The sequence below is a fragment of the Erigeron canadensis genome, chromosome 1 (assembly GCF_010389155.1).
Source record: "Erigeron canadensis isolate Cc75 chromosome 1, C_canadensis_v1, whole genome shotgun sequence".
NCBI lineage: Eukaryota > Viridiplantae > Streptophyta > Magnoliopsida > Asterales > Asteraceae > Erigeron > Erigeron canadensis.
In genome coordinates, this window is record NC_057761.1 from 819,959 (window position 1) to 832,415 (window position 12,457).

The following is a 12,457-nucleotide window of genomic DNA, read 5'->3' on the forward strand; positions in this document are numbered from 1 at the left end:
TCTGTTAGCAAAGATTGCATTAGTCCAGCAGAGTAGTAATGCCAACACTTTCAGCCTTTCACATTAGTTTTGTATATCCGCCATAAGGCAAATACGTTTCTTTTGCTTTCTTTGTTTACCTTAGTTTTATATGTCCTAACTAACTAGGCCCCCAAAATTATCTCGTTTAAGGCCCTCAAACCTTTGAGCCGGCATTGTATACAGTTTATACTCAAATTAAAAAGATTTTAGAAGTTCTCAATTAAAAATATCATAATAGAAATATTTCGACTGAAAACTAGGAACGTTGGTTGATAACTTATGTTAATCAACATTTTTATTATCATTCATTTTAAATTAAGGAGTTTATACAAACAATGACTATGATTGAAATCCCATCTCATCGCATCACATGTATTTTTATCTCGACTACATTATATAAGGGTAGAACTCCATGTCCTTCATTTTTTACATTTTAACCGAGTTAAAACCCCAAAATACTTCTATCACTTATTTATAATACCCTTAGAAGGAATCTAAATCACTCATTTTTTCTTCTTCTTCAAATCTCAACCACTTAGGTTGAGTTTGGTAAATTGAAATGGAAGCTGGAATGGAATCATGTATTCAATTGGAATGAAAAAAATGTGTTTGTTTAGCATTTTGCAATGGAATAGTCCATTACATAAGGAATTTCATTCCTTCAAAATTCTCATTTTTTCATTCTGCCACCTGGCCTATTTTTTTCCATTCCATTACAACTTCAAAATTAATCTACCCACTATGCCCCTTTATCCCTAAATAATCTCAACTACTTAGGAGGTTAATTGGCTATAAATTCTCACATATGCATCACGTCGTATCATACTTCCTTCTACATTTTCAATCGGTTGCAGTCACAGGTAAACTTTATTCTCCATTTACTTTTCTATATATCAAACCATCAAGTAGATCAACATATATGTTATATACATTTGAATGACTATAATTTATTTGAACACATTAATCATTTTGTTTTATATACTCATGCAAATAGCTCTAAAATCTTTACGTATAACATATTATAACACGTTAAGACCCGTTCATTATATATATATATTTGTTTTGGTGTACGTGCCATGATATGATATCTATCAACTACATCTATTTTATATTTCAGATCATTTTCAATATTGTTGCAGTTATGCCTCGGCTAACATTGAATAGACGAAAAAAGATAAAGAAAATAACTGCATGTTGTTTATTGTGGATCGAGATACTCAATTTATTTAGTTGGTATTTTCAACTTGTGAAGACCATAATTAGTATACGTGTGTATGTGTGTCATGTTATACCTAGCTACAAAATGCTATTACCCTAAAGAAAAGAATACATGAAACGATTAGCCTATGAAAGTGACACAAGATGCCATGAACAACTTAGAGTTAATAGGTCGGGATTTGTTAAGCTTTGCCATGTGCTTCAGAGTGAGGGAAATTTAAAGGCTTCAAAGTATCTCGACATAGATGAACAAGTTGCCATTTTTTTTTTGTATATATTGGGTCATGATATGAAAAATCGAGAGGCAAAAGCATGTGGAATTGTCCAACAGCTTACTCCTCCATATACTCCTCAGCATAATGGAGTGTTTGAAAGGAGAAATCGAACCTTGTTAGACATGGTAAGATGATTGATGACCCGTACAACTCTCCCATTTTCGTTTTGGGATTATGCTTTAGAGACTACTGTACGCATTCTCAATATGGTTCCAACCAAGAAGGTTGACAAGACACCGTACGAATTATGGCATGGTGATGTCCCTAATTTGTCTTACTTAAGAGTCTGGGGATGTAAGGCACTTGTGAAGTGCGATACGCCTGACAAACTTGAACCCATAACTACTAAGTGCATCTTTGTCGGATACCCTAAGGAAACGATGGGTTACGACTTCTATGATCCCGCCAAAAACACTGTTCGTGTTGCTCGATATGCTGAGTTCTTTGAAAAGAAGTTAGTTCAAGAGAACAGTGGGAGGGTTGTGTTAGAAGATGAGATCAAATCATTTCCCTAAATAAAAGATCACGACTTGGGCAACACATCAAAAATCAAACCGATTCACAACTATGATTTTATTTCCATATTTAACTCTTTGATTTCTTGTATAAATAGGGGCTACGATTCATTGTAACAATTATCATAATTTATCACAATGTAGTCCTTTATTTGCTTCCGTGTTATCAAAGGCTGTATAAGCCTTAAATCTGTTATTTTTCTTTTATTTCAATCCCTGTTTCTTAACATTGGTATCAGAGCCGTTAATCGGTTCATCATCTACCCAATAAACTTCCGCCTAAACTCATAAACCATCGAGCAGTCACCATGGCCAAAGCCGACAACCAAAGCTCGGGTTCCGAGTTGGGACTTCAATCATCTCTTAACAAAATCAAAACCCAAGCCACCATGGAATATTATTCCGGCGACTGGGGTAAGCAACCACAACACCTAAACCGATCAAACAAAATAATTGAACTTACCGGAACTCCTGGCCGGTATAACAGAGAAATAACCACCAAATCGTGTCAATCGAGTCAAACTCCCCGATTTTAAACTGCCATCTGCTATCACTCAACTCCCACCACTAGCCGCCGCGAGTGAGGTGGCTGCCGGCCACCAAGAGATTTCCATGGCAGCAAAATCGATCGACTGAAAAGCCTAACTTTTCCATACAACCACCGCCTGCCACCACCGACGGCGACTTGAAATCTTCACCTACCACCACCGCAAATAACAAATTCACCATAAAGAATAATAATAATACCAATCAGAAAGGAGGTTTTGGAGGAATGGCAGCGGCAGCCGGAAAAGAAACAGAGGCGACAGCGGCGGTCGGAAAAGGAGATGTGGAGGAGGGTTTCTCGGTTGTAGGTAAAAAGGGAAAAGAGTTCAATCCCAAATCTCAAAATACCTCAAACCGATTTCTTGCCACAAATAGGAAATATGAAATATTCCCCAAATAAAGATCTTGAGAATTGTAATTTTTCACAAGGGAAAGGTTCAGTGGTAGGCAGGAACGTGGGGGGCGTTGTTTATGACCTTAGTTTCCAAAAATATCTTATTTTTAAAGATATCACTAATAATGATAATGATTTTAAGGTCTGGGCTAAAAAAAATAAAATGGGCTGATAAGTTGGATTATTTAAACTCATCAAGTTTAGGTGATCAGTTGGGCCTACATCAGTTTATAAAGGAAATACTTATGTAGTTTGAATCCGCAAGAAAAACAAACACTTCAACTTGAGGGGAGTGTTAGAAAAGTAAGAAATATACCGGTATTTTTTTTTAGGGGGAGAATATAGGTATATAAAGAAGACAAGACGATAACTCAAGAAGAGAAGGCGATAGCTCAAAAATCAATCCAAAGTCTACCATGTCTTAAGACGGAAGCTCAAACCAAAACATACCATGTCTGTTGAAGACGGTATCTCAAACCAAATCTACCATGTCCGAAGGCGGTATCTCACTAAATAAACTGTGAGAGTACCATGTCTGAAGGCGGTAGCAAAAATCAAAAACTACCATGTCCGAAGGCGGTATCTCACTAAATAAACTGTGAGACTACCATGTCTAAAGGCGGTATCACAAATCAAGGTTGCCATGTCTGAAGGCGGTAGCACAAATCAAGGCTGCCATGTCTGAAGGCGGTAGCTCGAGTCAAAATCAAAACCAAAAATCAAAAGCAATTCAAGTTGAATATTGGTGATCCCACTATTCAACTTGAGGGGGAGTGTTAGAAGATGAGATCAAATCATTTCCCTAAATAGAAGATCACGACTTGGGCAACACATCAAAAATCAAACCGATTCACAACTATGATTTTATTTCCATATTTAACTCTTTGATTTCTTGTATAAATAGGGGCTACGATTCATTGTAACAATTATCATAATTTATCACAATGTAGTCCTTTATTTGCTTCCATGTTATCAAAGGCTGTATAAGCCTTAAATCTGTTATTTTTCTTTTATTTCAATCCCTGTTTCTTAACAGGTTGTAGAACTTGATGAGACTCAAGAGGAAGATGTGTCACCTTCTGAAGATACTAGCAATCATCAACTTGGGGGGGAAAATGTTCAAAGTGATGAACCTCAAGTCGATGATAATGAAGCGATTCCACTTCGTAGGTCCGAAAGGACAAGACGTCCTACCGAAAGACTATGTCTGATGGTAAAAGAAGACGTTGTTGGAGATCTCGATGAGCCTCCGAATTTCAAAGCTGCATTATCAGATCCGGAATCTGACAAATGGCTTGATGCTACTAAGGTGGAAATGAAATCCATGAAAGACAATCAAGTTTGGAGCTTGGTTGATCTTCCACAAAATGCTCAAACTGTTGGGTGTAAATGGATCTTCAAGAAGAAGACGGACATGGATGGAAATGTACACACCTATAAAGCTCGTCTCGTGGCGAAAGGTTATACTCAACGTTTCGGTATTGACTATAATGAAACCTTTTCTCCAGTTGCGGACATTGAAGCTATTAAGATTCTCTTAGCTATAGCAACGTACTATGACTTTGAGATATGGCAAATGGATGTTAAGACTGCCTTCTTAAATGGTTACTTGGATGAAGAAGTCTATATGGATCAACCGGAAGGTTTTATTGATCCAAAACATCCCAACAAAGTATGCAAGCTTCAAAGGTCCATTTATGGACTAAAGCAAGCATCAAGAAGTTGGAATAAACGGTTTGATGAAGAAATCAAAAAGTTTGGTTTTGTTCAAAATCCCGATGAGCCATGTGTATATCGCAAAGCTAGTGGGAGTAATGTTACCTTCCTTGTCTTATATGTCGATGACATATTAATCATAGGAAAACACATTCCAATGTTGTAAGATGTTAAATCCCATCCTGGAAAGTGTTTTGCCATGAAAGATTTAGGAGAAGCGGCATTTATTCTTGGAATCAAGATCCACCGAGATAGATCAAGGCGATTAATTGGACTAAGTCAAAGTGCTTATATTGATAAGATCTTGAAACAATTCAAGATGGAGAATTCTAAGCGTGGGTCTATACCTATGCAAGAAGGACTTAGTTTATCTGTCAAACAAGGTGCTACTACGCCTAGTGAGGTGGAGCGTATGAGTAGAATTCCTTATGCTTCGGCTGTGGGATCTATTATGTATGCGGTTAGATGCACTAGACCCGATGTGGCGTTCGCGCAAAACATCGTTAGCCGATATCAACAGAATTCTGGTGAAAGCCATTGGATTGCTGTTAAAAATATTCTGAAGTACCTACGAGCTACTAAAGATATATTTTTGGTGTATGGAGGAAATCCAGACTTAGAGCTCAAAGTGACCGAATACTGTGATGCTGGATTTCAAACTGATAAAGATGACACGAAGTCTCAATCAGGATTCGTCTTCGTTCTAAACGGAGGAGCTGTGGACTGGAAAAGCAAGAAGCAAACCACAGTCGCCATGTCTGCAATAGAGTCTGAGTACATTGCCGCCTCAGAAGCCGCAATGGAAGCAGTCTGGATAAGGAAGTTCATTAGTGGGCTAAACGTGATCCCCTCAAATGAATTACCCACTGATTTGTACTGTGATAATACCGGTGCATTAATCATTGCCAACGAACCCGGAGTTCAGAAAAGTGCCAGACATTATGCTAGACGATATCACTATGTTCGTGAGCAGATCGAACTAGGGGAGATCAATTTACTCAAAGTTCACACAGATTTTAACTTAGTTGATCCTTTCACAAAAGCTTTGTCTAGGCCCAAGCTTGAAAGGCATGCCGAGGGCATAGTACTTAAATTAGCTAGTTATTTCATGTAAATATGTTGTTTCGGTATTTGGATAAAGGATGTTAAACAATTTATATTTTCCATAATGAAATAAAGTACTTGATATGTTTGATTTCATTCAATATTAAATTGTGTCCTATATTTGCATGTTTAATCCTTGAATATTTTATTTTATATTTTATATATTATTAAATATTCTAAATTGTCCATTGTCGATTAATTATATGGGAATATAATTAAACTAAGACAAATGTGAGTGATTGGTTATATTCTTGGAATATGTAATGGATGGTTCCCACCAAACTCACATGATATCCATAGCGGATGCATATCGGACTACCCCACTAACGAATTATCACTTTATGGATCGTCGTCATTAAGTGAAATTCGTAAACGGTTACTTTTATTGATCCTTTGACTTGAGATGCAAGTAGGTCAGCATGTATGAATCGCACTTACTAGATGTAGTTCTAACTCACCTGAATAAGGGGTACATAAAGGGCTATTTTCAGAAAGCATCGTGAAGTATGATGACTGACACGTGTAGTCAATATAGGATTTGTTCCTTCAATTTAAAAGTTGAAGCATGATACCATTGGCGCCCTCATTAGGACTAATTAAAGATATTTGCATGGCCGTGCCCAAATAAATCCAGATGGTTCTCGATTATATTTGGTAATCATTAATTAGTTATAGAATGAGAAACATAATCGTTAAATTATGAAATGACCTTGATTCATATTCATATTTAACAAATGTATCTGAACAAAGGGATAATAAATGCCTTAACCGTTTAAAACTATACTTAAATGTTTTCGGGAGCATTGGCGTGTTGCTAGACGCTAACCAATGTTATTACCTTCATTCGTTACGAGCTCAAGTGGGAGCTGTTAGAATATGATCACGTAAAATGAACGTATGTCCGAAACGTATTTAAGCCTACGGGGTCACACCTCAACGTGAATGTAACTATAAATTAATTAATATATTAAATTTAATTTATTAATTAATTTGATCACGAAAAACTAAGGGTCGTCTGTTAAATGTTAATAGTTAACGGTACTTAACTGACGGACTTAACGGATGAGATAATTGTGATTGGATGAAAAATTAAGAAACCCTCTAGAAACTTCTTAGAGGGGGACAGCTAACATTGGAGGGTTTTTAGAAAACCCTAAACTTGTTTTTCAAGTAAATGTGAGGCTATAAATACAAACCAATTCTTAAGGTTTTTCACACACAATTATTAAGGTTTTTTAAAACCTTAAAATTCTCTCCTCCTCCCTTTATCTTGGCTTCGGCCGATCCTCACAAACACAAAGGGTTTCGGGTTTTCTTTGGTTCGTGTGAAAGGGTATTAACAAAGGGTTGTTTGTTCGTGATCAAGTACTAGCATACATACATTCTAACGTTGTGTGTGCAATCGTAGAGAGGTTAATTTAAACCTTTTTCTTGCTTTAATCTCTCCAATTTAAGGTACACATTCTATACTTTGGTTAATTAATTAAACTGCATAGATCTTGTCTTCCGTTGCGTGCTTTGTGATTTGATTTGATAATAGTTATATAACCCAACAGTTTTGAGGTATTAAAAAAGAGATGGGCGATACTTAGAAGTCCATCATTTTATCCCATTAGAACACAAAATAAAATTATTCTCGCATGTTGTCTTTTACATAGTTTTATAAGAAATGAATTACCGTATGATCCGTTGGAGTTGGAAGAATTTGAGGACACAAACAACGACGAAGATGATGAAGATCTTAGATCAGAGGTCGAATGTATAACAACAATTGGGACATCAAATGCATGGACAAGCTTTAGAGCACAGCTAGCTACTTCCATGTTTAATGCATGGAGACATAGACGCAATTAATTAATTTAGTATTTTAGCCTTTAATTTCATTCATCGTTATTAGTCTAGTTACTATATGCAGCCTGAAGTTTCTTTCGATAAATGTTTGTTGATAAAATTGAATATCATAATTATGTTTAGTTAGCTTGTGCATGTTTGTTACGTACTTCTGATCACATGTCCAGTATTGTATAACAAAATTTCTCTTTTCTATATTCTATATTTAGCTTGAACTACATCATTGTGTAATATATATTTGAAGGTATGGATTCACAAATTGATAATGAAAGGGGTCCTGGGAAGAACAAAAGGAAATGGAATGACTTAGAAAATGAGAAACTAGTTGAAGCTATGATTGACGTGATCAACTCGGGTTCCCAATTTAAATCTGACAATGGATTCAAGCCTGGATTTCTTAATGCAGTGGAAAACCGTCTAGCTGCCTTACTTCCAAGTGCTGGCATAAAAGCGAAACCACACATAGAGTCATGAATAAAGACTTTGAAGAGTGATTGGTCTGCGGTGCATGACATGCTATCATGGAAGGGCACGAGTGGTTTTGGATGGGACACTCAGAGTAGCATGGTTGAATTGAAGCTCCTCAATCGGTTTGGAAAGAATATGCTCAGGTATAATTTGACTTTTTGAAGAAACATATAGTTGAATTTTAATGTTATAATCAACCTTTTATGCCCATGTTAATTAACAGAAAGTTGAATCAACCCGGCCATATACATATTTTTCTATGTTATTCTAGGTGCATAAGATGCTGCAAAATGGAGGGGTAAAAAGTTTACACATTATTATGAGCTTTGTCTTGTGTTTGGAAAGGATCGCGCAAATGGAAGAGATGCGCAAACCGCTGCAGACGTCATTTCTGACACTACAAGAAAAATGTTAATTAGTGACGACTTTGCTTAGTGACGATTAAAATTTGGTCACTAATAACCTCAATTAGTTACCATTAAGAAAAAGTGGTCACTAAATTTGGCCACTAAACAAACTTAGTGGCCAAAAAATTACATTTTTTCATCTCTAAACAAAATTAGTCATGGACCTTTAGTGACGAAGAGTGACAAAAAGTGACCACTTAAAATTTGGTCACTAATTTATCATAATGACCAAATTTTCGTCACTAATTTTGTTTAGTGACCAAATTTTGGTCATTATGATATATTAGTTACCAAATTTTAAGTCGTCACTTTTCGTCACTAAAGGTCCGTGACTAATTTTGTTTAGAGACGAAAAAATGTTATTTTTTGGCCACTAAATTTGTTTAGTGACCAAATTTAGTGACCACTTTTTCTTAATGGTAACTAAATGAAGATATTAGTGACCAAATTTTAGTTGTTACTAAGTAAAGTCGTCACTAATCAACATTTTTTTTAGTGTGAAATGAATGTGCAACAAGAAGATGTTGATCACACACAAGGAAACGTGGAAGGGTTAGAAGAAATACATGTCGATCATGTAGCCAACAATCCTATAAATGCTCCATTAAGAGAAGAATCCAGTACCCATCGGAAGAGAAAAATTAAGAAGCAATAATTTGGATTCTCTCACTACAACAACAAATATGTTATTTCTTAACACTCATTTCTTCGCATTTTTTAAAAATGTTAAAAAAAATTGTTAATTTGTTCACACTTATAAATGTGTGAAAAAGAACTCACATTTAAAACTGTGAATAAAGTTAAAGGATCAAAAAAAATTCACAATTATATATGTAGAAACAAAAAATTCGCATTTTCAATTGTCTAAAAATATATAATTGTTCACACTTAAAAGTGAGAAAGTAATTTGTGACACCAAATTTCCTCACACAAGAGGAAGTGCGAGGAATTTGAGTGTGATAAATTAGCTCTCACACTTTTAAGTGTGAAAATGCTTAACATTTTTTCACACTTTTAAGTGTGAACATTTTGTTTATACATTTATACATGTGAAAAAAGTATGACTTTATTAATTTTTTCACACTTCTAACTGTGAATTTTTTTTAGGGATAAGTATCCTGGAATGTAACAAACTTTGGACGAATGTCTATAGTAGGAAATAACTAAAGTTGTGTGTATTGTATGTAAACAACTTTAAAAAATGTTTATTGTATGTAAGAAAACATACGTGGCAACCATATAGGCGCCACTTGTCTGATTATAATTGGTTGAATACATGTTCTTACATACAATAAACATTATTTTCGAGTTGTTTACATACAATACACACAACTTTAGTTATTTCCTACTATAGACATTCGTTCAAAGTTTGTTACATTCCAAGATACTTATCCCATTTTTTTATACAATTTTAAATGTGAACAAATTAACAAATTTTTTCACATTTTTTAGAAATGCGAGGAAATAATTGTGAGCAATTGACATTTTTGTTGTAGTGTCTTGTTAACAACTTGGATAAATCGGCAGATGTAATAGGTTAAAAAATTGAGGAAGCAACAAAAAATTTCAATTCGGTTCTTGGAATCGAGAGGAACTACGTAAAAAACTTCATTCAGAGATGAAAAAAGTTGATGGTTTGACTACTCGTGAGTGTAACAAGGTAGTGCGCATGCTTTCACGTGATGAAGAGTTGGTAATCTTTTTCACAATTGCAGACGAAGACAAGTTAACATTGGTACTAGACATACTCGAAGAAGATTCTTGACCAGCTTTTAGTTTTTGGATGCGTAAACATGCTTTGATTTTAGATTTTGTCTTTCCTAATGCTGTATTGGGATACGGTTCGTCGTCATGGTCTTTTTAGAATGTCTCTGTTTTAGTTTAAACTCTAGATCAAGAATTTGGATGAACTTTGTAATTTTCCATTTGCTTGTGTATCCAAGGTGATAATGTTTAGTTTGCGGCTGAAATTTTAACTAATGTAGTCATCTATCGATGTATATAATCCTATGTTAAAAATTATAGTTCAGTATATTGTACATAAGTCACGACATCTTTTAAGATACTTTGTTGTCTGGCAATTCGTAATATTATAAGGGTATTTTTGTCACCGTGAAGATACTTCATTCCATTCATCCATCTATCTTTATTATTACCAAACAACCTCCATTAATAGTTAATTCCATTCCAATACGTCTACCAAATGCATCAATGAAATGGTAATAACTCATTTAATTACCATGTTCATTCCATTACCACGTTCATTCCATTACATCGTTATTCCATTCAGTTCAACCAGTAGGATGAGAACCACCAACAACCTAGCCCTTAAGAAAGTGTTAAAACTGTGAACCTTGAGTCAATCTAGAAAACTATCCAGACAAAACGGCCAAGTTGACCTACTATTCCACCAACACATACATATTTGGTCCGTTTTCAACCGTTAAGAGATAATTATTGTTTAAAAATAACTAGAATAATGCAACTATTATCACAATATAATCATTGTAAGCATTTTCACACACTTTTGGGAACTTTTAACCCATTTCATTTAAATCTATGATATATACTCATGTAATCTGTGATGGACAAAAAATCTGTTACCTAAAAGGAGGAAGGTTTTTAGCGACTGTTTTGCCAGGCAGATTTGACCCTGCCTCATTTTATAGACCATCTCTACTGATAGACATGTGTAAAAGAAGGGAAATGATATTCGTACCATTATTTTTGATGGATGTACCACAATGTACAAATTATATAGCTGACTGTACAAGTAAAAGAACCCCTTTCCATCAGCTTAATTAGCAACTTGACTTTGACATCTTGCATTCAAGATTTATAATTGAAATACTTGTTATCAACACCAGCAAGCTGTTCAATGAGTTCTTGTACGAAGTCTGAATCTTAAGCAAATCTGTCTACATCTTGCATTTTCGTAACACTTCACAGGTTGCTTCAAGCTCATCAGATTATTGCTATTTTATCAAGAATGTTGTTAAAAGGGCCTACTATACAAAATTTTCCTGATTTATCAAAACACATGTTTACTCTTGTATGATTTTCTTCGGCTTCATTCCATGCAGAAGATGGAGATTTCTCCTATACTGAAAATTCAACTATTCCATCGATCATTAGCTTTATAAAGATTAACATCAGGATCTGCAGTCATACAATTTCATATCTTCCAATGATGTGGTTCACCATGCAGAGCACTTGCAAAGAATCTGGAATTGAGTGATTGGTACAAGGGTGCCTAATTACTCTGAAAACCAGGTCAGAATGACCATCAGGAACATCATAGACAAAAATGGACCATGTAAATTAATCATGCCAGATTGATCAATCACCCACTAGCCAGATTTGACTGATGTTGGGACGAATTGCCGTGGGTCATAACCATTTCATGACAGAGCACTCAAAGTTAACGCGTCACCTATGTCCTAAAATCAATGAATACTCGTTATCTAACATTCGTCAGAAGAATAGAAGTGTATAACCGAAAACAAACTTTAACATAATCAAGAGGAAATCTAAAGCAAATCGAGATGCAATCAAACACTTCCTACAACGTAGTGTTTGAGATGCACTCGGAGATGCAATATGCCAACATCATAACTATTTTTAAATCATAAAACTAAAGCAACTCTGAGATGCACTCGGAGATGCAATATGCCAACATCATAACTATTTTTAAATCATAAAACTAAAGCAACTCGGTTACATCTGTATCTATCAACCATGGAACAATTTCCGTTGATACATCACCTAGAGGGATTGGAATCCTCTAGTCTTGAAGCCAATCATAAGATCATGTTTTCCCACATACAAATATAGAAAACATGGTGTTCACCATGGGAGGATCTTATCCCACCAGGAGCAGTGCCATAAAGGTGTAAAAACTACAATAGATATCAACATATGTTGGATCAGATAGTCACATCG

The 12,457-nt window shown here is 35.2% G+C and overlaps 1 pseudogene; it reads left to right on the plus strand.

Annotated features, from left to right (window-relative positions):
* The first annotated feature begins 7,886 nt into the window (after window positions 1-7,886).
* LOC122582431 lies at window positions 7,887-10,280 on the plus strand (annotated as a pseudogene).
* Window positions 10,281-12,457: the final 2,177 nt, after the last annotated feature.